This window comes from Equus asinus, chromosome 8 (assembly GCF_041296235.1).
Source record: "Equus asinus isolate D_3611 breed Donkey chromosome 8, EquAss-T2T_v2, whole genome shotgun sequence".
Classification (NCBI taxonomy): domain Eukaryota; kingdom Metazoa; phylum Chordata; class Mammalia; order Perissodactyla; family Equidae; genus Equus; species Equus asinus.
The window spans coordinates 63,089,950-63,115,648 of NC_091797.1; the positions used below are offsets into that span (position 1 = coordinate 63,089,950).

Here is a 25,699-nt window from a genome sequence, read left to right on the forward strand (position 1 = left end):
AACTGCCCAGCCTTGCTGAAGATTAATGTCCATGTGCATCACACAGGAAACTTCTGAATGGTCATGGAACGCAAGTTAGAGTCACAGCAGAGGAGACACAACCTATCCTTTGTCGACTCTTGTCCAGGTAGCCACTGTGAGGGAAGAAGGTGTTCTAGCTTAGCTGTGCACTCCATGAAGAGGGCACTTTTGCCCCCCTTTGTTTTGTTCACTGATGCATCCCCAGTGCCCAGAGGGGCACACTTACATTTGTGGAATGAGTAAATGAATGAATGAAAGGAGTCTGGAGATGCGTTTATTTTATAATTACAATATGGCAAATCCCTAAGACCTAATTCATATTCTAACTCTTCCTGATCTCTGAAATGAGATTTTTTTCCTCTCTGGGCCCCCAGGAGGGGGCTTGTTTATTCCTCTCACATGCTATTCTTCTCAGACTTGTGCTGCTGTCACTTAGTTTGTATGTTTCCTCTCCAAAATAAACTGTAGAAGGCTGTGTGTTGAGCCTGCCTTATCCGTTATTGTATCCGCTGCAGGCAGCCAATGCCTTCCACGTAGTAGGTGCTCAATAAATGTCAGCAGATTTGAATCAGTAAAGCATCTTTTCTCCATTTTTTTTTGAAGAGATAGGGTTTGCATCTAAAGGTCACTTGGATTATTAAGTCAAAGATCATAGTACATCAATATATTTTTTTTCAAACTCATAATTATCCTACAATAAGAACTACTGTAGCAATAAGAAATGATCCTCCAATAAGAGGATCCACATTTATCAATATCCAAGGTTTTGCCAGAAGTGAAAAGTACTTTTAAGTTTATTGATCAATACGGAAACCTTGATAATAATATAGATATATATGCATATACATATATATGACTAGATTTACTAATTAGTAGGCTTTCTCTGTCTTTGAAGTAAAAGAAGATAAAAATAAAATGCATATTGCATTGAACAAATGGCCTATCGCATGCTTTATAAATATACACATTTTGTCTCTCCCTCATACAAACAAACCCCAAACTCTGCCTTCCAAGACGCTGGCCCCTGGCCCTAATTTGAGGTGCCTAAAAGACTAGGAGCTCTGATGCCACCATTTCCTTGTTGACTGTCTAGAGGGGAAGCTTGTCCATTACCACCAGCCAGGAAACGCACCAGATGCCGGTTTCCCGGAACACGGTGACATGCTTCATTGCCCCTGCCTGCAAAGCTGGAGGTTTCTCTAACCACAGTAGTTCCACCTTACATCTGGCCATTTGCTGTGCTGCCTAAATCCAGGTGCCCAACAAGGACTGCGCATGCTAACAAGCACTGATCAAAAGTCTCTGTCAACAGAATTCCCTGCTTTTCTCTTCTTTGCTGGACCTTAGTGACTGAAAAATGAAAGGGCTGAAGGGTAGATGGGCATTTTTGAGAGAGGAAAGTGGTCAGTCAACATAGCCATATGCCAATCTTTGATTTCTGCATGTGATAGGAACTCGGTGCCTTGAAAGAAAAAGGAAGGAGGAATTTATTTATTTATTGCTGAGTTCCTAGGAAGATAAAACACATTTATTTTATAACAGTACTACAAGGTATTCCTTCCTAAAATTTAGTTTTTATTTTTATCAAAGTTATATTTGTACATATTTGAAGAGCCAAATAATTCTAAGAGCTTATTCTGAAAGACAGCAACCCCCAGGGCCAATCCTGCCACAGTCGGCTCCCAACAGGCAAGCTGGTTTCAGCTTTTCTAGTTGCTTCTTTTGGTATTTATCTGTATCTCTAATACGATACTTTTATGACTACTTCTTGGGATTTCACTCGTTTTTCCGTTTTCGGCAGTATATATTAAGTCTCCACCGTAGAAGACAAGTACTCGGTGCTCTTTCACACCATTCTGTGCATACACATGTCCCACATCTTCCCCATAAAGGAATGCTGAGGTTTTTGTAAGCTCACCATTCAGTGTTCATTGTGATTATGAACAGTGACTATGGTTACTTTTCCTTTTCTGTGCAACTTTTTGTTTCCCTGGCTTTAAAAATGGTGTTGGCTTTTCACCTGTGTAGTTTTGAGGAACCTGCGTATGCTGCACTCTTCTCCTGTTGTGAGGGGGCTGCAGAAGGCACGGTGTACTGGTTACGAGTGCACTTCCTGGATTCAAAGCTCATTTTGCCACTTACTAGCTATGTAACTTTGGACAAATTATTTAAGTACTGAGTTTCTCAATTCCCTCATTTGTACAAGGGAGATAACGATTATCTGTCTAATAGGGCCACTGTTAGGATTTAACTGTTAATACATGTATGCTTAGAATTGTGTCTGACACACTGCAACTTCTCAATAAATATAAGTGGTGATGACTGTTAATAGGTATTCAATTATTATATCTTACTGAAGTCTCCATGTACCCTTCTGATCTACTCCAATATGGACGATCACCCTCTTGAAGACTGTGTCACAGCTGGGCTTTGGGATGGAAGTTCTCTATCATACTGGGGATGCCCTTTGCCTTTCTCTTACAGTGCATCTCCTGCTTCATGGATCTTGTCTTGGCTTACCTCTCATTACGGTGGCCATGTCCTCTAGTAGTCTGAAAGTACCATTCTTCTACCCTCAGATCTGATAGATAGTATGGCTGAGCATCAGATTCCAGGTTGAAAATTAGTTTTGTTCAAGCTTTTGAAGGCATTGCTCTTCTGGCTTCTAGAGCTACTGCCAAGATATATGGTATCATTCTGACTCCTAATTCACCTTCTGTCTCTCTCTCAGCTTTTAGTATCTTCTCTTTTGTCCCCATCACCCTGTCAGGTCCTGAGAACTTGGTGTGACTCTAGTTTTGTTCATTGCACTGGGTACCTAGTGAGTCCTTTCAATGTGGAAACACACGTTCTTCAGTTCTGAGAAAGTTTCCTTCACTATTTCTTGAAGTTCCTTCCCTACCTTTCCTCTGTCCTCTCTTTCTGGAACTTTTCTTATTTGGATGTTGGACTTGCTGCACTGTGCTCTATAACTTTCTTATGTTTTCCTTTTTCTTATGTTTTCCTTTTTCTTATGTTTTCCTAAAATTTCCTTTTTCCTTTTTAGGAGAACTCAACTTTATTTTTCAACTCTTCCACTGACTTTTATATCATATTTCTAATTTCAAGAGCTCCTTTTTGTTCACCGAATATTCCATTTTTTAATGAATTGTTTCTTTGTTTTTGTTACTAAATGCATTATCATCTCTTACTTCCCTGAGGATGTTAATGTAAGTTCATTTTTATTTTTGAGGAAGATTAGCCCTGAGCTAACATCTGCTGCCAATCCTCCTCTTTTTGCTGAGGAAGACTGACCCTGAGCTAACATCCATGCCCATCTTCCTCTATTTTATGTGGGACACCTGCCATAGCATGGCTTGACAAGCAGTGTCTAGGTCTGCACCCGGGATCTGAACTGGTGAACCCCAGGCCGCCAAAGCAGAATGTGCAAACTTAACGGCTGCGCCACCAGACCGGCCCCGTGGGTAAGTTCATTTTTCATGTTTTCTTCCCCCTCCACAGTGTATGGTTCCTTCAGGCTGCATTTATTGATTGTCTTTTTGCTTTGGTCCTACTTTGCAAATGCCTGGTATTTGTTGGATGTGGGTTCATACTTCAGAGTGAGCTGTTGGAGTCCTAAGTGTTTGTACGTGCACAACACGCATACATTGGAAGGCTAGGGCTTACTGAAAGCGGGGTTCACTGGAGAGTAATCTGTATGCTCCATTTCTTGGGGAACCCCTGATGTCAGTAATGTTAAGCTGTTTTCTCAGAGGCTGGTAAGATCCCCAGAGTGGTTATTCCAGTCTCCTGCTGGGCAAGGGTGGGGGTGATAAACCTAGTGGCCAGTGTCCAGGGAGGTAAGTCGGGGAAGACATGGGGCCTCAAGATCCAGCTAGTAAACTTTCACTTCATCCCCCAAACCAGAGATCCTCTGCTTTGTTCTCTCCAGAGATAAATCTTCAGACTTCTACCAAGATGAAGGCTTGCCAGTTATTGGGCTGTAGCAGTATATGCCACATAGCGTTGGGAGAAAAAATCTGGGGTTCTGCTTCTCAAGCACACTTTCAACTGACAGTTCTATTTCAGCTCTGTCTTTAGCCCCACTCTAGCGGAAACTGGTACTACTAATTCCTGAATCTCTGGGAGATATTGTAGTTTAAGTTGGGTTGCTTCTTGACTTTCTCCACTGCCAACTTGGATTTCAGCTCTTTTGGGTCTGTTTAAAGTAGCTACTACTTCTCCAACTGCTTCTCAGCTTCTGAAATTATGTAGCTGATGTCTCCTCTCTTATTCACTTAGTCTGTGATTAATGTATGCCTCAAAAAAAGAGAAAACGTTACTGTTATGGTAATAGCATCTTGAGAGGCGACTGGGGTTAATGCTTGTGTTCAGTCTGCCACCTTTAATCAAAAGTCTATTAACTTCACTTCTTAGGTAAGGTAACTGAGGTACCAGAAGAGGGTAAGTAATTTGTTGAAGCTCATAAAACCAGTAAGAAACGAAATCAGAACCTGAACTCAGGTCTGCTTGATTCTAAAGCCCATGAGAACACATTACTTCTCTCCAGGGGAGTAGAGGGCCTCTTCCAACAGGAGCCATCCATTAGAGAGACATGTCCCACTTTGAGATCAGTACCAGGATAAATATCATTAGACCCTGAAGACTCAGATGATGCCTCTCAGCCTGCTGCTATCACAGTCCAATCCACACCTTGTCCTGCATGCCCCCTACTTTTGCTCCATGAATCTTACCAAAAGCCTAGGCTCAGCCCTCTGACCTTAGTTTGAAAGGGTTCCTAACAGAGAAGGAAATGTTGGGCCCCTTGCCCAACAATATGAATGCCAACTCTTACCTTTTCCAGTGATAAAAATACTTCTGGGAAATCAAAGAAACCCCTCCTGAGAAAAGATGTCTGGGATCTTTTTACCAAAAAGGCAATGAAAAGGATACTTTTAGGTCTCACTCACCAATAATCATTGCTTTCATCTCATGATCAACTCTAGACCCCATATGACAAACTCATCCTGTGGATCCCTGTCAGGATCAATCCATTCTGTTTAGCTAGTGGATAAGAGCACAGACCCTAGAATCTGGGGTTCAAATCCCAGCTTTGTCACTTACTACTTGTGTGGACTTCACAAGTTATATAAGTTCTCTAAGCCTTGATTTTCTCATCTATAAAATGGTAATAGTCATAGTATTCACTTTACAGAATTGCTATCAGTTTAAATGAGATATTGTATGTTAAGCATTAAGCATAATACCTACCAGTGCACAGTTCATAAATGCTAGCTGATACTTTAATTTTCTTCTTATTACCACATTCAAGAAATGTTTATGCACAAGAAAAAAATTTGTAACTGTGTATGGTGACAGATGTTAACTAGACTTACTGTGGTGATCATTTTGCAATATATATAAATACCAAATCATTGTGTTGTACACTTGAAATGAATATAATGTTATATGTCAATTACCCCAACAAAATAATGTTTATGTTACAAATTCACTGAGATTTATTAAAATATCTACTATGATCAGAGAGTTGTGTTATACTTTGTGGAGGATACAAAAATGAACAAAAATCAGCTCTGTCTTTCAACGGTTTGTGGTCTTGTGCAAGGTGAACATCACAGGCATTCTGTTTGGTGTTACTGGGCATGGGGCCCCAGCGATCAGCCCCACAGCCCCTGGCCCTGCAATCAGCCTGGGGGGGTCACTAAAAGCTGGGCTCAGTGTTCCTAGGGTTGCTCCCAACCACTCAAATCTTCCAAACAATGTATACTGGCAGCAGAAACTTTGGTTACGTAAAAGTTTCAAAACTGAAATGATGCCAGCTACTTGAAGGATACGGGAGATAAATGATCTATTTATATTTTTATGGTGAAGACATAACTGAAAAGAACACAGCACCCAAAGAAATGTTCCTTAAAATATACATACAGCATGGATGAGAGATATATGCACAGAACAAACAGATGCTAACTATATACCTATTCACACCAGCCTTAACTCTGCAAGACTCATTAATTCAAGGAGATTTACTAACCACCATTGTAATTACAGAAATTAACCCTCTGACAAATCGGGGCATGGTGTACTTCTGTGATTTTTTTAAGACATTTTCTAATAAGATTGTTGAATAGAATAATGAGGCACTCTTAAATCCCAGCCTTGACGATTAACTCATAGACATTATAAATATACAGGACAATGTTGTTTTATAGCATTTATTCATTCAACGATTAACTGAGTACCTACTAGGTGCAGGAATTGTCTGGGCCCTGGAGATACGGCACGAACCATACAGACAAAGTTCTTATCTCCATGGGCTGTGTTTGCTGGTAGACACTAAACATGCTAATAAATAATATTTTTATAGAACTAAAAAATGCTGTAAAGAAAATAAAAAAGGGAAGTGAATGATATACTTCAAATAAGGAGAGCTGGGTAAAAGAAAAATCTAGCCTTTAAGATTTGAATTCTTTGAAGGGTAAAGAGAGAGAGACAGAAAAAAAAGAAGGCAAAGATTAAAAAGGCAAGCATCCGAAAGGAGGTTAAGGAGTCCTGGTGCTCATGAAATAGGAACCAAGGAAGGACACTCACCTAGAGATCCTGGGTCCAAAGACCCTCAATTCTGCCTTCTTCCCTTCACCCCACTCTGAATGGGTCCCTATCCACAGGGAGGGGGGGCAACCTCTGCTCCCACTCCAGGCGCAAAGGGCCCTGACATGAAGCACCCACTCTGGGAGAGGAATGAGCTGCTCTAGGAGGGCTTCATGGGGCTGGGGGCTAGAAGCTGAGACTGGCGCACAGGGAGCATGGAGATCTGAGTGGAGGTACCTCATATGCTTGCCAGAAAGTGAGAGCAGGGACCGAGGGCATCACTTAGGAAGCCAGTCCTATTTCTGAAGTTTGAATGAAGCACTGACATTAGTGAGTTGGCAAAAGAGGCTGGCTGCTAAGAGATGTCAGGTTGGTATTTAACTTGGTGAATTTACCCAGGTTCAAGATACGTGACTTTACTGAAGGGAATTTCTCTGAAATTAACCTATGTCTCTCAGACTACTTATAAACCAAACAGTAGTATATTTGTTTACAATGAGAAATATAACTGTGGTTGAGACCAGAAGGCAGTGTGCCTGGCACTTTATATATATTAATTCATTTAATTCTCACAACAATTAGGATGTAGTAGGAACTATTATTACCTCCATTTCACAGATCAGGAAACTGAGGTAAAGAGAGATTAAAATAACACGAAACGAGCACAGAGCTGTAATTCAAACCCACGCAGTCTTGCTCCAGATTTCATGGTCTTAACCATTAGGTTACAAGCCAAGTGCAGGAGTTATAAAAAGGAGGAGAATCTAGAAGGTTGTTTGGGTCACTGGACTTGTGACTGATTATCCTGCAGAAGTTAAAGCACATGTTTGTATTTTACCTGCATTTAATTCTAGTCTTTATCATCTGACCCTTCCACAGGAGACATCGTGCTTTATTTTGAACCTGTTTTTGTTCTACTGAATTCAAGGTATGGTGCTTGATGTTTAAGGGACAATAAGCTCCTCTAACTTTCTGAATGAAGAAAGCAGTGATTTGGGTGAGTTTGACAGAATAAGTTATAAATTTTCCAAGATGATATAGAAATCAGAGATGATTAATTCATCACCAAAACTTTTTAGATAACTCTAGTCAACATTTATTCAGGTCCAGGCTGGTAAATGTGTGCATGCTCCATCTTTACTAGCTTATAATGTTCATTCCGTTTTATTTTGAGGACATGGCTGATTTGTAAAATTCCAGTTTTAATTCCAAGTATTCCTTCTCATCTTCTGGGCCTACTTTTTGAATCAAGGCAGTTAACAAATATATTTTGATATCTGCTAAGTGCCAAATACTATGCTAAGGGTACAAAGATGAATAAGACATTGATCCCTACCAGAAAGGAAGGGAAAGAGGAGGCAGGAAAAGGCAGGTAGACCCAAAGTCACCCTCCCTTGCTTGGAATGGGATGAAAGTGCAGAACTTCCCTGGCAAAAGAGTAGCTAGTAATAGAGAACAACTGTACTCTTACTAACTATGGGTGAGGAACACAGTAAACAAAACTAAACCCCAAATACATCTGGGTCATTGTTTTCATTCTCCTGTTCATAAATCTCACACTCATGCTAACAACAAGCAAAGGAGCAATGGAGGTTTCATCTCCCCTCCCTAGGTATTCTCTGATGAAAATGTTTATCATGAGCTAGGAAAATGGCAATAGTTTTAGTAAACAGATTGATAATCCAAACCCTATTAGGCATGCTTTTTAAACCCTTTCTCTTTTCTAGAGCAGAGGAGCCACAGATGGGAATCCAAGGCTGTGAGCCGCGGACCACCAATGGGCCATGCTGGATGGACGGGGAGACCAGATGATCCCGCTCCCTCATTTCGTAGGTAGCATTTGATTCTTAACTCATTTCTCAGAGTTAAGTGATTTGTCCAAGGTCACACAGCTAGTCAGTGGCAGAGCCATTACAGCCTAGAAATGTTCTTCCCTAATCTAATTTTCAACTCAATACTAAAGCCTTGATATTAAGGGCAGCATTAGACATACTCTGAAAACAGTGAGAGGCCATGGGAATAAGAATGATATTAAAAAGTCATAATCAAGGGCAAAAAGTAACCCCTAAGAAAATCTTCCCATTCTCATCTTGAGTCTCCTTGCTGCTCCCTCTCTGTCCTCAGTTCTGGCTTTTTCTTCTACTCATAAACTCATCATCATCTCAATCTGCCCAATTGTGAAAGACTTACATTTAAAAAATACCAATTGGATCCTGAAAACAGGATGGCTTCCTTGTATCACCCTATTACCATACATCCATTAAACCATGAGTAAAAAACAGGTAAAAATGCCTCACTCTTTGAATGAAGTGTGAGACAACTAATCGCCACAAGGCACTAAAAATGGTAGAGCTGAAAAGGTTCTTTGTTGAAATGCATGGTTTATTTATCCTACAGCCTAAGGAAACATGCAAGGCTTGTGCAATTAATTTTAATATCTCACACGTGCCAATTTTTTGAAGCATCAGGCCAATTTAATGCAGCTGACTGTGCCAGACAACACAGTTGCCAAGACAAAGGCAAATTCAACTGGACCAAACCCCCCCCAGTTCTCAGGTTAGGCCCCCTTCTTCCACCTGAAAGCCTCCACACACAGCAGCTTGGTTTTTGGTGCAGTTCACAGACATGGAGGACATTTCAGAGGATAGTCAAGGAAGAAAATGACTACATGGCACTGAACAAAAGGACTGTCTCCTCTTCTGCTTTGATTTTCATCCTTTGTAAATGAATCTGTAAAGCCAGGGCCTGAGTGTGGGGACAGAGGGAGGAGCCTGGCACTCCTCTTCCCTAGTCCCTTAGGCTTTGTTAATCTCCTTACACTCTCTTCCAAGGTAATATTCAAATCAGCCACACAACTCAATTTACTTTGCTTGTGACTCTAATTGAATAAATCTAAAATAACAACAGACGCCCTGGCCCAGAGCCTTGCCCAAATTCCTCCCTAGATACTGAAAGCGCATTCTGGCTGTTTTAATTCTGCCTACAAGCAGGTAAAGGCACTCTGGTCCAGTCCCTAATTTTACATTAGAGGCAGAATGACTGTCATTTGCTGTTTCAGAGATTGCTAAGGTTTACTGATGGGTGAACGGTTTACAGGATAATCTAGGAAGAATTCAAACATCCTTGAAGGTTAGGAGGCTATCTTATCCAAGTCAGTTAGTCAGGTTTTTTTTATGTTGAGGAAGATTAGCCCTGAGTTAACTACTGCCAATCCTCCTCTTTTTGCTGAGGAAGACTGGCCCTGAGCTAACATCTATGCCCATCTTCCTCTACTTTATACGTGGGACGCCTACCACAGCATGGCTTTTGCCAAGCGGTGCCATGTCCGAACCGGTGAACCCCGGGCCCCCGAGAAGCGGAACGTGCGAACTTAACCACTGCGCCACTAGGCCAGCCCCAGTTAGTCAGTTTTTAATGCAAAGATGTTCAGTAAGGTACTATTCTGTGCCTAAATATCACTTCTTCAAAATCATAAGATCTGAGTCCACTATGGGAGTTTGTTTAGTCTATTTTCTAAGTGACATTAAGGTGAGTCCTCAGTGACCCTGAGTTTGTAGCTATTCTCATTTGTAAACACATTCAGAGAATGACTACCATAATAAACCCTCTCATTCTAGCTTCTCTCAATCCTTTTGCAGAGCGTAAGAATTTTTAAAATGATGTTATTGCCCACTGGGAGTAGAAATACAGATTGAAGTCTTAGGAACATCATAAGATAAGCAAGCCACTGATACTGAGTTTAAAACTGGTGGATCAGACCTTGCAGTTTCCAAGCTTTTCTCTGGGGAGAGCATCACCTAATAACAATGCTTTCAAGGGAATCACGTGGCTAGGCATGCTGAGTGGCTTTTTAACATCACACGCATAGATATGCTGACATTCTTTCAGCTATTTGAAGATAAGGGTTGAAAGAAACCAATACACATGATTGGCACCTCTCAAGGAAAGGAAGGAGCAGCTCGGGGTGGCTGTGCTGTGGCTAACTGGTGATGGTGTTGTGGAGAGATCCTGTGTCTTAGTGACAAATGAGGGTAACCTTCTCTATCTGAGTGTTCCCCACAGTAGGACAGTCACCATGATGAACACATCTGCTTCTCAGTGTGCAGGTGTTTTCATCATACGTTCATTGTATATTATTTTTTTTTTTCCCGAGGAAGATTCGCCCTGAGCTAACACCTGCCTCAGTCTTCCTCTATTTTGTATGTGGGTCACCGCCTCATCATGGCCACCCACAAGTGGTGTAGGTCTGCACCAAAGCAGAGTGTACTGAACTTAACCACTAGGCCATGGGGCCAGCGCCCATGGTATATTCTTAAGAGATTGGAAACTCTCATGGGTACAGTAAATGCCCCAGGAAGCACTTTGGGCCAAGGACTTCTTTCCTCAACAGAGACCAAGTGGTCTTCACCTTCCCAATAATCTTGCCATGCTCTTGACCCTAGCCTCCTTCACTAGTAGAAATATTTCAAGTCTTTTTATTCCCTTGCAGGCCCCTGTGTCTCACCTTGGACTAATAAAGCCCAGGTCCAACTACTGCTCAGGCTGGAGACGGCACCAAGCAGTTCAGGGTGAAGATTGGCTCCCAACCACGGGACACCTGGTGGGAAGGTGTAGCTTTGCTAGTCCAAATCCCTCTCTGCCACCAGAACACCTGTGAACTCAAGCTCCCGCTCTAATAAAAGCCAGCTGGTCGCCTTATTTTTGACTATAAGGGCAACATGTGATAAGTTACCTTAACATTCTGCCGCTATCATCAGTGCTGCCCAAAATAGCAGGGAAATGTTCACCAAGTGAATAAACAAATGTTGACATCACTACCTGGAGCAAACCTCCATACCTATTAAATATCCCACAGCCCGTGATCTCAGCTATTTGAGATTTTTTCCTTCTTATATTTGTTTTATGCCCCTCTGATCTCACATCTTGTTTCTAATCACAGCTCAGAGTGAAACACATGTAAGGTAATTACTCCTCGGTGCTCCGTGGTAGCGATCATTGATTAGAAATCATTTTCAGAGGGAACACTGTAACAAGGAGTTTTGATCAAAGCTGGATTATTATTTCAGTTCTTTGTCTCACCCATGTACATTTGCTCCCTCCTCCTGGAAGAAAATTTGTGTGTGTGTGAACATAGATCATAAGGGAGTTGAGTTTTTCTTAGAGTGGAGGCATTTATTTCCTTAATTAATCTAAAATAAATATTTCTATAAAAAACTACTAATTAAGATTTTTCCTGAAGCTCATTTTTTCAGCCCTTAACGTCATTTCCTTCAATTCCATCTTTCTGGGATGAGGCCATGTTCAGGTCAAGATGCTGTGTGCTGCAGGGCCAGACCCAAAAGAGCCAGAGTGAATACGCTCGCTCATCACAGCTGCAGGCGCTGGAGCAGCATGAGGACAGGGAGGGGTCTCTGAAGACATCAGCTGGGCTGTGGAGGCTTTGATGCACCCAGTGAATTTATTCACAGGTCCCATCTTTCTGTGCCTGCCCTGCCAGCACCCTGGACCTTTAAATGATGCACACCCACACAGCACAATGTATCTCAAATTTGTCCTTCTTTTAAGTTGTTTACAGCTGTGCAGATTACTCTCTTATCTAATCCTGGAGAGCAAGTATCCAACGTCTGCAATAAAAGCTGGAGTGAGATGCACAGGAGGAAGTTCTTTTTTTTTTTTTTTTTTGCCATTTAAGAAATCCTCTTCCATGCTTTTTCCTGAGGTGCTGGGTTAGATTTCACATGCAGGGCCAAAGACAGGATATGCTATACCATCAGCTCTCAATTACTGCTTTAGATGGAGAAAAAAATAATTTAAGATAGTCTAAAAGGTTTTAAAGCTAACAATATATTTTTTCAGAGTAACAGTTTTATCTTGGAGTAAACCATCATCAGTCCTTACTCCAAACAATCAGAAAGCTTAAACAGTGGACAAGTGACTGAAAACAAAGGCCTATGAGGGATTTACAATGTTCAGAAGAGCATTCTCCATGGATTGTCCTGGTCAGTGAGCTCAAGCTTAAGCCTTTACTGTTTTACATTTATAGTTTTCTATAGTAATAAACTTGTCCCCCCAAAATGATAAGCTGCAAGAGTCTAAAATGTGTATTATATATGTGTATACATAGATATTATGTGTTAGAATCCTTGCAGACATCCACATTTAAACACATATGTATATACGTATGTGGGATTAGCATAAGCCTATGGCTAAGAGGACTTCATTCATCCAGTGAATATTTACTAATTGTCCAATCATTATGGTAAGCACCAAGGAGAATAGATCAATAAGACAAAATTCCTACCCTTGAGTTTATAGTCTAGTGGGAGGGACATTAAAACAGTAAGTGCAATAAAATGTTAGTGGCTTTTTGATGGACATACACTTAGGTACTGCGAACACCAGATGAACAACTCTCCTAGGAGGACACAGGTAGCATGAACGGTTCCCAGGAAAGCAGTCCTCGAGCTGCAGCATGACAGTGCTTCCCTGGCGGCCTCCGTGTCTGAACTCTTGGATACCTGGTAACCCATGCTTGGTATGCGTGGTAACTCACAGATGACCATTGTGGATGAGCAGCATCTTCTGTATTAGCTCCCTGGGTTAACACTAATCCTGAGTTTCATTACCTGCACTTGGCAATAAGGGAATGCAGTGTGGGAGTGTGCTGTCCTTAAAACTGTTGACATGCAAAATACAATGGACAGTTCAGTGTACCGTGATGCCTGCTGAACAGAATCAGTGGTGTGCCTTCCCTCTCTGTGATGCTGTCATATCACACCACAGTGAGTAAGAAGAGCACCAAGGGAAATGAATGGCGTTTTGAAAATAAAGACAATCTTCTGAAACAGCTGTTTACTCCCAAAGGAAGAGAAGTTGGCCTGTCTCTGGCCTGCACTGGGAACAGGGCAGTGGGGGCTTTGTCACAAAACCTCTGCTGTTGGAAACCTCTGTATGAAACCTCTGCTGTCAGTTAGCTACGTGAGCAAGCAAGGCCAAGTCTATTACACTGCCTGGAAAAACAAAATACAGGAGCTTGAACTAGGGGAGATGGCTCACTCCCAGCATTAATTTGTTTGTTCTGCATGATATAAAGCAAAGTCAGAGTTACTGTGTCTCCTTCAAGTCCAGCCATGACTACTTAATAGCTGTTTGACCACAGGCCAGCAAATTAGACTCTCTGAGCCTCAGTCCTCCTACTGTACCAGTACATAACAGAGTACCTCATAAAAAACAGGTACTCAATAGCATGTGCATCTGCACACACACACACACAACTCCCTTAAGAAAAGTGCCCACACAGGATTACAGGAGAAAGAGACTTGAAAGACACACTCACAAAAAAGTTAAACATTATCTAGGGAATACAACCTTTAAAAACTTAGTCCAACAGTGAAGCAAATATTAGCAAAGTGGAGCATGACTAAAAAAAAAAAAGAATTATTCAGAAACCCACCAGACGAGTTAAGAGTAGATTCAAGAGACAACTTACCTTAGGGGAAGTATGTGACCCTTGGTCACTAAAGCTCTGAAGCAAGGGGAAGAAAGCAGATGATCCTTCAAAGATCTCCGTGTTCTAGCCAGATGCTCAGGACCTGAAGCAGCAGACAGGCAGCGGAGACACCTCAACGTAGGGCCACTGACCACATCTCTAATGGACACAGACTGGTCTGAGGGAGGACCTTGCCAGTCAGTCAGTGAAACGCTCCAAGAACAATATATACCTTTTCAAGGCCCTATACCCCAAGAGCCCTCACTGGCACTTGTTCTCACTGACTCACCTGCAAATAAAGAACCAAATGTTGACTAGAGAAGAGAGGAAGAGAGGTGGGATTCCCCAATTTACAAGAAAATGTGGCCCTTCCCAGGCACCACAGAGTTTTTCACAGGGCATTTACGCAAATGGCCTGATGCACTGGGAACCAAGTGCATCAGAAAGAAGAATTTACTTCTCATTTTTGAAAATCCCCAAAGATATTCTGAACACGTCAGACACAATTCCCAGCACAAATCTTCAAGAATTCTTGAAGTGCAGGGTATAAACATAACATTTCATATGCAAATTTCAAATAATCATTGAGACCAACATGGCTTCTGGTTAAATGACAACTTCTATGACAGGACATGAAACACCCAGGTACAGTAACAGGCACTGGGAACACAAAGGCAGCCAGACAGAAGGCTGAAGAACACATGTTAAAATAAAAAATTCAATCATCTTGTTTTAAAATATTTGGATGCACTTTTAAGAGCTTCCTCTCATTTTAGACTTACAATGCTGCTTTCAAGGTAGGGATATTATACCAATTTTTTAGACGATGAACCAGTGGCCCAGAGAGGCTAAGTGACTTGTCCAAATGAGGGAGTGCCCGGGTTAGAACGCAGGTCTCTTTCTACAACATCAATCAATTTAATTGCACATGCATCTGAGAGAAATCTCTTAAGAAGTAGCTTTTATCTTGGGGTGGACAGCCTAGCGAAGCTGCCTGACAGTTCTGAGTGCTGCTACAGGAGGCCTTGGAGTGCCTGTCACCCTCACTGCCCCTGTATAAGTCTCGGTGCTTGGGTTATACGATCCTATCAGCAGGCCTCCGATGACGGGACCAAGGATGGGTGCTGGCCATGCAGCAGGGAGTGGCCTGAGCTCTGCCCAGCAGGGAGCCCCATCCTGCTGGTGACTCCATGGACCAATAAGATCCTCCCTCCTGAGGGGGCTGGACATGCCACAAACAGAAAAAGAGTCATTGGAACAAATAAAACAGACACCATCAGGTGCCCAGGCACTATCATGGTCGAGCCTGCAGAGGGCACATAACGGAGGCACAGGACAAGCTTCCTGGGTGCTAGCAAGTCACAGATCCTGAGAGGCCAGTTCTCAGCGAGGCTTGCTCTGAGAAGACTGGGGGGTTTTACGTCTCCCCTCCAAGCTCGTACATCTAAGCCTCCAGTCCCTGAAGTAGCTCTTTTCATTGTAACCCAAAAGAGCAAAGCGTATGATTACTTTAAAGTCCTGTATCAGAATATAGAATCTGAGAATGACTAAACGGCACCATCTCCCTCTATTTGGTACAGCGTCCACAGGCAGAAGTCACCATTCTGAAAGGGTGCTCCTTGCTTTCCCTGCCAACCTCAGATATCAGACTGGGCCTGAGATTGAGAGCTAGCCATAAAAATTGCTAGGGGGAGCTGCTGTGGTCTGAAATTTTCCTCTCAAATTCTTAAGCTGAAGTCCTAACCCCTAGTACCTCAGAATGTGGCTGCATTTGGAGACAGGATCTTTACAGAGGTAATTAAATTGCGAAGTCATATGGGTGGCCCCTAACGCAATACGTCTGGTGTCCTTATAAAAGAAGGAGCTTGGGATACAACACGTACAGAGGAAAGACCACGTGAAGACACTGGGAGAAGACGGCCATTTGCAAGCTAAGGAGAAAGGCCTCAGAAGAAACCAAGCCTGCCGATACCTTGATCTCCGAATTCCAGCCTTCAGACCTGTGAGATGATAAAACCCCAATGTTTGGGCCACCCAGTCTGTGGTATTTTTTTATGTCAGTCTTGGCAAACTAACACAGAAGTCTTCAAGTCGGTTCTCTATGAAGACACCAAAGAGGCCCTCAAATGACTAAAGCCATGAGCTGGGAGCAGCATAGTGATTTGGGAGGGACCTATCCTGGGTGCAGACCGCTCTGCGGCGGAGAGGCCACGTCCCCTTGGGCAAGATGCTGTACCTCCGCTGCCTGGTGTCCAGAAGGGAGCCTGTGACACTGCGCATCTCGGGGAGGGTGGTGAAGGCGTAACAAGGTCAGATGAGTACAGACTCAGCGCTGTGCTCGAGCCAGTGAACACTGCCCTCAAGAAAGGTCTACTTTTATTCTTTCACAGTTAATCAGACAGTGCCGGGTACCACTAACCAGATGTGACACAGCAAGGACGGGGTATTGATAGCTAAGTCCTCCTCACCAAGAATGGCTGGACAGCCTTAGCCTGACCTGGCAATCAGGTACTCATTCTGCTCTGGATCCTCTTCTTCCTCCTTCCTGTGAGTTTGCCACATCCTTGGAAGTGTCTGGTGCCATGGTGTGCTGGGACAAATGGCTGTGTCATCTATTAGTCTGTCTGTGCACTTGTCTGAAGCTCCCTTTAACTGAGGGTGTTTATGGGAAGTTTTGATAAAGAGGCTTTGCTTCTCATCAGTACGTTCTAGGGAACCCTGTTCCCGTCTGATGCCTGGAGCAGCTTTTGGTTTGTGAGTCAACCCCTGCTCACCAGCGAGCTCCGTCTGACATGTGAGCTGGTCCTGTCAGTGCAGTGGGTCAGGAAGACTAACTCGCTGACTGAGGCAGTCAGGCTAATAAAGAAAGTTCTTAAGTGTCAAAAAAATTACTTGGGCTAACAAAGAAGCTCTCAGGGGACAGAAACAGGACCCCATTGTACTTCCAGGCTGCCTCTGCTGGACTCCTGGGGGCAAGTAACGGAAATCTACTCCTGCTGGCTTGACGGGGAAACGGACCTTGTTCTAGGTGCCAGGGGGCCAGGGAGAGGCATGCCTTCCAGCCCAGGAAAGCACAGGAATAGGGACTTGACTGCCCTCTGGACTCCATCGTGGTTTCCCACCTCTACTTCTCTCTATATCTGCTTGGTTCTCTTCTCTGCAGATGCCATTCTTTGCCTCTCTGCTTCTCAAGGCAACAGATGATGTGGAAGGTACCTCTGTCAAAAGAAAGACTGAATCTCTGTCATCCTTAGTTGTAAATTCTCTTTGTGGGGGCCAAGCGTATGTCTGGGTCCAATCAGCTGAGACTGGGAGCTGTGGGGAGAGGGGAGCGGTGCGTGGAGAGGAAGCCTCACTGCACAAAATGGCTGCCAGGGCCCACTGCTCTGGATTGGGAGAGAGGAGTGGTTCACAGAGAAGGGGAAATCACTGGGAGCCGGGCAGACACCCCTAAAGGTAACCACTATGCTGTGAAGCCTCGGCTGCAAAAGCTCAGGGTTCTACAGTCAAACTCAAACCACCATCATATGGACTACACTTCCTAACAGAGATTTTTACTTTTAATCTTCCTCATAAGTGTTGCCATTTTCTTGGCTACATCCAGTACTAGAATTTCATATATGAATTTGAATTTTGGATTGCTCAATAGATATCTCCAAACAGAAATGCTGATTAAAACAAAACAAACAAAAAACCTATCACATTTCTTTAAATTCAAAAAGAAACGCTACTGCTTTTTGTAAATTAGTATAACAAGGCTATTTTAAAATAGACTTCTGGTAGTTGATGTGCTTTGGAAATTATTTTACCATGAAATAGATTTTAAAAACCAATAGATGATGGCAAAATAGTGTCATCTCCTCAAAATGGTGGACATCCCTTGTTTCATGAGCACCCACAGCAACTATCTGGCATTCACTTACATCATCAGATCAACTGCTCAGTGAATTCCAAATCAGGACACAAAGCGCTGGCTGCCTCGTGCCGGATCCCTCTCATATTTAGACCCTATAGAGTAGACTTCAGGCCTGAATCAAACTCTTGAGAAACAAAGACACAGGGCCTGCCCAGAATGGAAGTCTCATCAAATATCACCCTGCAAACAGATGTACTGGCTGCAAATTCTGATTCTGTCATTTCCTACCTCAAGGCATCCTTCTCATTTCCTCTACTGTACTTTTCTACCAGCAACATACGTGCTACCAACATTCTACAGCACCTACTGTGCTAAAGAAAAAAAAGGACATTGCAACCTTTTCTTAACGTGTTAAAAAAATTCCTCTCTCAGGTCTTAAACCCCACCACACTTTTCTTTTTTCCTCTTCTTATCCAAAGCAATTAGACCTTGAGAAAGCAGCTTTACTCTTTGGAGTAAATTATCATTAAGCAACTGGATGCCTATTTTAGGCATGAGCTTAAGTACAGTAAACACAACACAGAGAGCTTTCTAACTAGAAGCTCTGCTGTTCTTGGTGTGTATTTAATGCTTGCATTTAATTACAATTAGTTCCTCCCAGAAGAAACTCACCACTAGGATGTTATCACTACCACAGTAGTTAACACTTACTGTATACTTATGTGCCAGGCACTGCAAAATAACCTTTTAAGGTAAGTTCTAATGCTAAACCCATTTTAAAGATACAGATACTGAGGCTTAGAGAGATAAAGCAACTTACTCAAAGTCCCACAGCCAACAAGTGACACAGCCAGGACCTGGACTAGGGTGACCTCCAAGGCCCAGGCTGTAGCCACCACTCTACGAAGGCTTCCCTGAGCAACGGCACATCCTGTCCTTCCAGGGCCCATCAAGAAATAAGACAGAACATGACAAAAATGACATAGTGTAGCCATAGGGTCAACTGAACTCCAGAAACCATGGCCCGATCTCAGGAACCTGAGCATCTGACCACACCAGGATTTGCCTGGGAGAAAGGGCATGGGGAGGCTCTGCTTCCCAGTCTACTCTGGCTACACTGCAGCCCCGGAAAAGGGACGAGGGGACTGCCACGTGGATGACTCTCGTCTGAAACGAGAGTGGGGCTACTATTGGGTATGAATAGGAATACATGCAAACCAAGCCACAGATGACCCAGTTCATATACATACAAGCCAGTGTTTAAAGTGTCTTTTTAAAAAATTGACCAAAAGAATTGGTTTCATGTCTTTGGTAACAGATTCATTTATTGAAAATTATTGATCTTATAAATAGTATCAGGAAAGATGGTTAACTGTTTAAGAAAATAAGAGTTTGATCCGCTCTTCTCACAATACCATGATAAATTCCAGATGGAACTAGGAATAAAAATTTTAATAACAAACAACTTAGGAGAAAATGTAAGTAAATATTTATATCCTCCTTTGATGGATAAGGACCTTTTACATGTAAAAGCAACGGGAGGGGGGCTGGCCCAGTAGCCTAGTAGTTAAGTTCACATGCTTTAATTCAGTGGCCTGGGGTTTGCAGGTTCTGATCCTAGGCATGGACCTACACACTGCTTATCAAGCCATGTTGTGGCAGTGTCCCACATACAAAATAGAGGAAGATTGGCACAGATGTTAGCTCAGGGCCAATCATCTTCTTAAAAAAAAATAAAAAGCAACAGACGGAATCAATGAAAAAAATGTTAGATCTGATAATACAAAAAAAGATAAAATATCTCTATGTCCCAAACACCACAGAATAATAAAAGACAGATAACAATTTTAAAAAAAATTGTAACAATAATGAGAGAAAATAGATTAGTATTTTGGGTATATAAATAGCTTGTGAAAGTTGATATGAGATGTTTTATTGTTTATAGAACCCCAAAAGATAAAGTGGGCAAAGCACTTGAACAATTAAGAGAGTAACGCAAATGATTAACATTATATATGAAAAGATTCTATTTCACTAGTCATTAAAACAAGAAAATGTTCTGATAAATATATATAAATAAACTTTTCCCTGTCAGAAAAACTGTTAAAAATTAAAATAGTACATGATGAAAGCAGAATTGTCTGAATATATATGTATGCAGGCTTCTCCTACATATTAAAAAAAAAGACTAGAAAAAGGATATAAAAGGGAAAACAGTGCTGATCTCTGGATGGTAGAATTATGGGAATTTAAATCCTCTTCCTTATACCTTTCTTTTCTAAAATAAAGATCCATTATTTCTAATATCAAAATCAAACATTTTCAGTATGTAAGAAAGAAAAGAAGGAAGAATGGAGGAAGGAAAGAGAAAAGAAGAAAGGAAAGAAGGAGTGAGAAAAAATAATTCTTAACCTTCAAGACATTAGAAGGCAATAAAAAGTTTAGAGTAATAAGGGTCTAGTATCCAGAATACGTAAAGAACTCACAGCTCAACACAAAAAGGGACAAACAACCCAATTAAAAAGTTGGCAAAGGACTTGAACAGACATTTCTCCAGAGAAGATGTACAGATGACCAACAAGCACATGAAAAGATCATTTAGTCACTAAGGAAATGCAAATCGAAACCAGATGGAAGGAAAAAGGAAAAGAGGGAAGGAGGGAAGGGGGGGTGGGGAGGAAGAAGGAAGGAAGGAAGGGGGGAAGGAAGGAAGGGGGAAAGGAAGGAAGGAGGGAAGGAATGAAGGAAGGAAGGAAGTGTTGGCGAGGATGTGGAGAAACTGAAACCCTTGCACATTGCTGGTGGGAATGTAAAATGATTTAGCCACCATGGAAAACAGTTTGGCTGTTTTGGTCCCTCAAAAAGTTAAACATAGAATTACTAAATTACTCAGCAATTCTACTCCTAGGTATATACCCAAAAGAACTAAGAAGAGGGACTCAAATAAAGACTTTTACACAAGGTTCATGGCAGCATTATTCACCCTAGCCGAAAGAAAGAAACAACCCAAATGTCCACTGAGAGGTGAATGGATAGACAAATTGTAGTATATACCTACTATGGAACATTATTCAGCCATAAGAAGGAATGAAGTATTGATACATGCTAAAATGTAGGTGAACCTCAAACACATCATGCTAAATGAAAGAAGCCAGACACAAAGGCCACATATTGCATGGTTCCATTTTATATGAAGCATCCAGAATAGGGAAATCCACAGAGACAGAATGCAGATTGGTGGTTGCCAGGGGTTGGGGGATGCAGGGAATGGGAAGCAACTGTGTAATGGGTACGGGGTTTTTTTAGGGTGATGAAAATGTCTTGGAACTAGATAACCAGATAGAGGTAGTAGTTACACAAGATTGTAAATGTACTAAATGCTACTGAATTGCTCACTTGAAAATGGTTAATTTTGTCATGTGAATTTCACCTCATTAAAAAAAAAAAGAACAGAAAAAAAAGTAGTCCTCTATGGGGACACCATCTAAATGAAGACCAGTTTAAAATAGATTTGTCATACACCCCTGAACCCGAGAGACTCTGGACTCAGAGGTAAAATGCAGGAGAGCGAGTAACCCTGTGAGGATTCTCCCCCTCATATCCGCTATGGATTGTTTGGGTCTATTTTCCACAGAATACACCCCTGTCATGTTTTTAACAGATAAATTTCTTTATTTTTAGTGGGGGGGTAGGGTAGGAAACTGGTTTTAAAAACATAATGCAAAGGCCCAACAGATAGACAAATATAAAGTTTTGAAATTATTGATAGTTTAACATTAATTTTTATATTTACTGATATAAAGAACTAAAACCACCATCTAACTAAAATTATAGCCACTCAAGGCAGCATACCGACAGATCATAATAGCCATTTTTCCCAGTTGCTTAAAAGTGTGTCAGAACGATTGAATGTAATTTTAATTAAACAAATTTGCAATTATCAGTACAATAACTGCCTTGCCATTTTTATATTACAGCATAAGCTAGAAGAAAAAAATTCCTCCTTGTATTGCCATAAACAGGAAATGTCAGTAAAAGTATTATTGAAAACAGTTAAACAGTGCAATTACAACATATAACTATATAAATTTGGTCATATGTTATAGGTCCAATTTCAGATCTCCACTTGGTCCAGCCATTGGTCGAGCAAAGCTGCCGGTGGGGCAGGGCAGTACCCGAGACCTTAGATGATCTAAAGGCAGGGAGGAAGGACTCCACGAAAGAGACTCAAGATGCAGAGGAGCAGGCTGTTCACTGCCTCGGGGGCTGCGGCTAAAATCTCTGAGACACACTTGAAACAGCTCTGCTTTGAAGGTTGCAGGGACCTTGAATTTTGGTTTTCTATTAATTATTAGGACTTTCCCATCTTGAATATCCATAGTGATCTCCTTTACTTAAACTATGCTAAGAATAGCTTCTATTCAGACTAGTCTTCTCAAGAATTTGATCTGTTTAATATTGCCAGATATATTCCTGTATCAGATATGATAACATGATTTGGGGTTCATATTTAAACAGATTCTCTTGCAGTAGGAATCCTGAAACTAAGAAGTTCAATATACAGGTATTTATTGATTCAATCTAGGTTAAAAAAAAACTAAAGATAATCAACTCTTCTCTGTTTTCCTTGCAGTGTGTTCCTCACACCTTCCTTTTCTAGTTTTCTTTCTCTCATTTTGGGGAGGCTGTTTTCGGCCGGAGAGGTGAGTGCAGGTCAGATCGAATTTCAAGAACTGTGTGTACTTTGTATTGTATTGCACTTCTGGTCCCAATGGGTAGATTCAACCCTGGGAGGATGCAATTCCACATAGCCAGTAAATAGATTCCCCTGACATACAAAACTAAACGGAAGTATATGCAAGCTTAAGGAGTTTTTTTTCCCCATGTGCCATTTTAAGAAATGCTGATCAAAGTACTATTCAAATTCCATTCATATTTTCAGGTATTAATTTGCATGTCATATCCTTTCTTAAGTTAAATACATTGGCTATACCCTATAAAATGAATTTAATAAGGTTTGTCTTAAGTGGGCCACCCCAGTGCTGGGGAACTCATCCCTCATCATCACATCTATATAATTCCTGCTCCTCAGAGAGGGCCTAGAGGAGATCTTTCAGCTGTCTGATTTCATCTTTTAAATGAACTATACAGGGAGGAAAAATAAAAACAGGTAAGTGACAGAAAAGTGAAACTTCCCTACAGCATTATTCCAAATGAAAATTACCAGACACGTAGCTATGAAGAGGCAGATCTAGCTACCAGAGTTAGGGCATTTTGTTTACTCCCTAACACATCAAGCTTCTGCATAGATCCATTAAATCAAGTATTCTCCAATTATTAACACTTGTGGAATAAAGACAAGTGGAAGTACAACAGGTAGGAAATGCGAAGAAATATGATTATCCGAAGTATTTTCTATCATTGATCTTACTATTGAAGACTTCCTGGTAGTCAAATCCATGTGGTCTTGGCATGTCACCTGACTGTACTCTATAATCTTGCTTCTGCAAGACTGCACCTTCTATGGTTTTCATCTTCCAGGTTCTGCCCCTCTACCCTGACCTCTTGGATCACTCTTCTGAGTTCCTTCACTCACTCTTTCTCTCTTCCATCCATTAAACCTTCCCTGAGGTTCTTTTCTCATCTTATTCTTCTGTTCTAGATTCTTACTGGGCATCTCAGTTATGTCTAGAGCTCCAACTGCCAGGTATATATTCTTATCCTGCCCTCACTCTTCATGAGCCTAGGTCAACATTCCTGTGCATCCCATCTAAAACTCAAGAAGTCCAAAAAAGTAGTCAAATGACCTCCACCAAAGCATTGCTCTCCCTAGTTAATCCCTATCTCAATGTCAACCATCATCCTCTTAGTCACACTAGTCAGGACTCTGGGAGTTGTATTTCATTCCTGCATCTCCATACTCTCCCTCGAATGGGCTCACCGCTCCTATGGATTTTAACTCCTCAATATCTTTTCCATCAGTCAGCTTCTTCCCCTACGGCCCTTGCCACTGTCTCAGCTCAGACTCTCATCTCCTCCCACTCAGACTACTCAGATGTACTTCTACATCTTTCCCTACCACCAATCTTACCCCTGGCCAACACAGTCTCATGGCAGACAATAACGTATAAACTGCCAACAGTTGAATTAACACAATGACTCCCCACATGTTCTGCCAGATAAATCCACATTTTTACAAGGGAATACAGGGCCTTTGAGATCTGGCCCCTTCCAAACTCTCTGGATTCATTTCCATGTTTCCTGTATGCTGGGCACACAATTACTTTCGTCTCTCTATCTTCCTGTCTTTGCACATCCTGCTCACTCTGCCTGAAATTTCTTGCCCCCTTCCATATCTAACTCCTGTTTGTCTTTCAAGATTCAGCTTAACCATGATCTGTAAACATTTCTTAAACATTTAAGGCAAAGGTAAGGTGCTACCCTTTCTTGAAATCAGGGTGGTGCATCTCTTACCTAAGATGCTTTTCATGTTGGATTGCAAATATCTATGTGCAATGATCTCCTTTCAGACTGTAAGCTCCTTGAGGACAAGAGCTTAAATCATTTTTATATCTACTGACCATAGATATCCAGACAACATAATGCCTCACCTATGGTAAGCGTTCAATACATGTTCACTAGAATGAATGAGTCACAACATGAGGATAGCATTAATTTTTAGCTACTCTAGCTAAGAGGAAAAGACCCATTTAAAATTCACTGAACAGAAACATTCGGAGGCCAAGGTCCAACTGCAGCCTCACCTCTGTGGTGCTCCAGAGTTCCCTGAAAAGGAAGTTTGATTACCTCAGCCTACCGCTTCCTTCTTGCCTCTTCTAGTGCCAGAAGTCTGCAATTACATGTAACTTAGAACTCAGTTGGTCTGAAGTAATGGAAACCCAAGTCAAACCAGCTTAAACAACAGGGAATTACACTCCCTTATTGAATCTGAGGAAGAAGTGGGCAACTGAGCTGTGGGAAAGGTGAGGTGCAGCTGGGCCCTTGAACACAACGGAACCATGGGCTCAGCCACACTGCCGTTTTCTCTCCATCTCGTATCTCTGTTCTGCTGCTTCCTTCTCGTTTTCTCTCTGCTCACCACATTCTCCCCACTATGGGAAACATCACTGGAAATGGTTCATAGGGCTATCACTCACAGCTTAAGTCTCTTTGATTTTCCATCTAAATATGACAGAGAAATATGACCAGCTTTAAGGTGTTAGGGGCCCACTCCTGGACCAATCGACTAGGCCAACGGGCAGAGTCCCACCATACCAATGTAGAAGCTCCCCTATCAATCAAGCACATGGGGGAAAAAGCTGCTTCTAGAAAGGGATGCTGACAGCCTATGTCAAGGGTCCACTACTTCTATTACTCTAAACAGGATGGCTTAAGTACATAGAGGTTTGGAAATTCCACATTCAAGAGATCTAAAGTTTCTCTGCCTTCCCCAGACAGATAACTTTTTTCTTCCTTTCATGTTACCGTCCTCCAAAAATTGTCCTTGTTCCTCATCTTGTAGCCAACAAACATACACATACACACATTATAATCTGACTTCTTGAATTTCCATCCAACCCTGCGATTTCGCCTCTTCCAATCATAAAGAGGTTTCCTAGGTAACCATGAATAATTTGCATACTTCCAATATCCCACAGTTTTCTGATTCGGGCAGCTCAGAGCTTTAAAGTATATTTTATATAGGATATGACCAACCTTCTTAAAAGCACTTTTCTGTTTTCCTT

General features: G+C 41.8%; 1 protein-coding gene across 31 annotated transcripts in view; it reads right to left on the reverse strand.

Moving 5' to 3' along the window:
* FARS2 (phenylalanyl-tRNA synthetase 2, mitochondrial) overlaps positions 1–25,699 on the reverse strand; it is a 467,039-nt gene that overhangs the window by 118,062 nt on the left and 323,278 nt on the right. For 2 of the 31 annotated variants that reach the window (XR_011505236.1, XR_011505235.1), the window contains one exon: positions 14,099–14,387. The exons of the other annotated variants lie outside the window; for them this stretch is intronic. The gene's annotated coding sequence lies outside the window, so the exon portion shown is untranslated. The remainder of the gene's footprint in view (positions 1–14,098; positions 14,388–25,699) is intronic. 31 annotated transcript variants of the gene reach the window in all.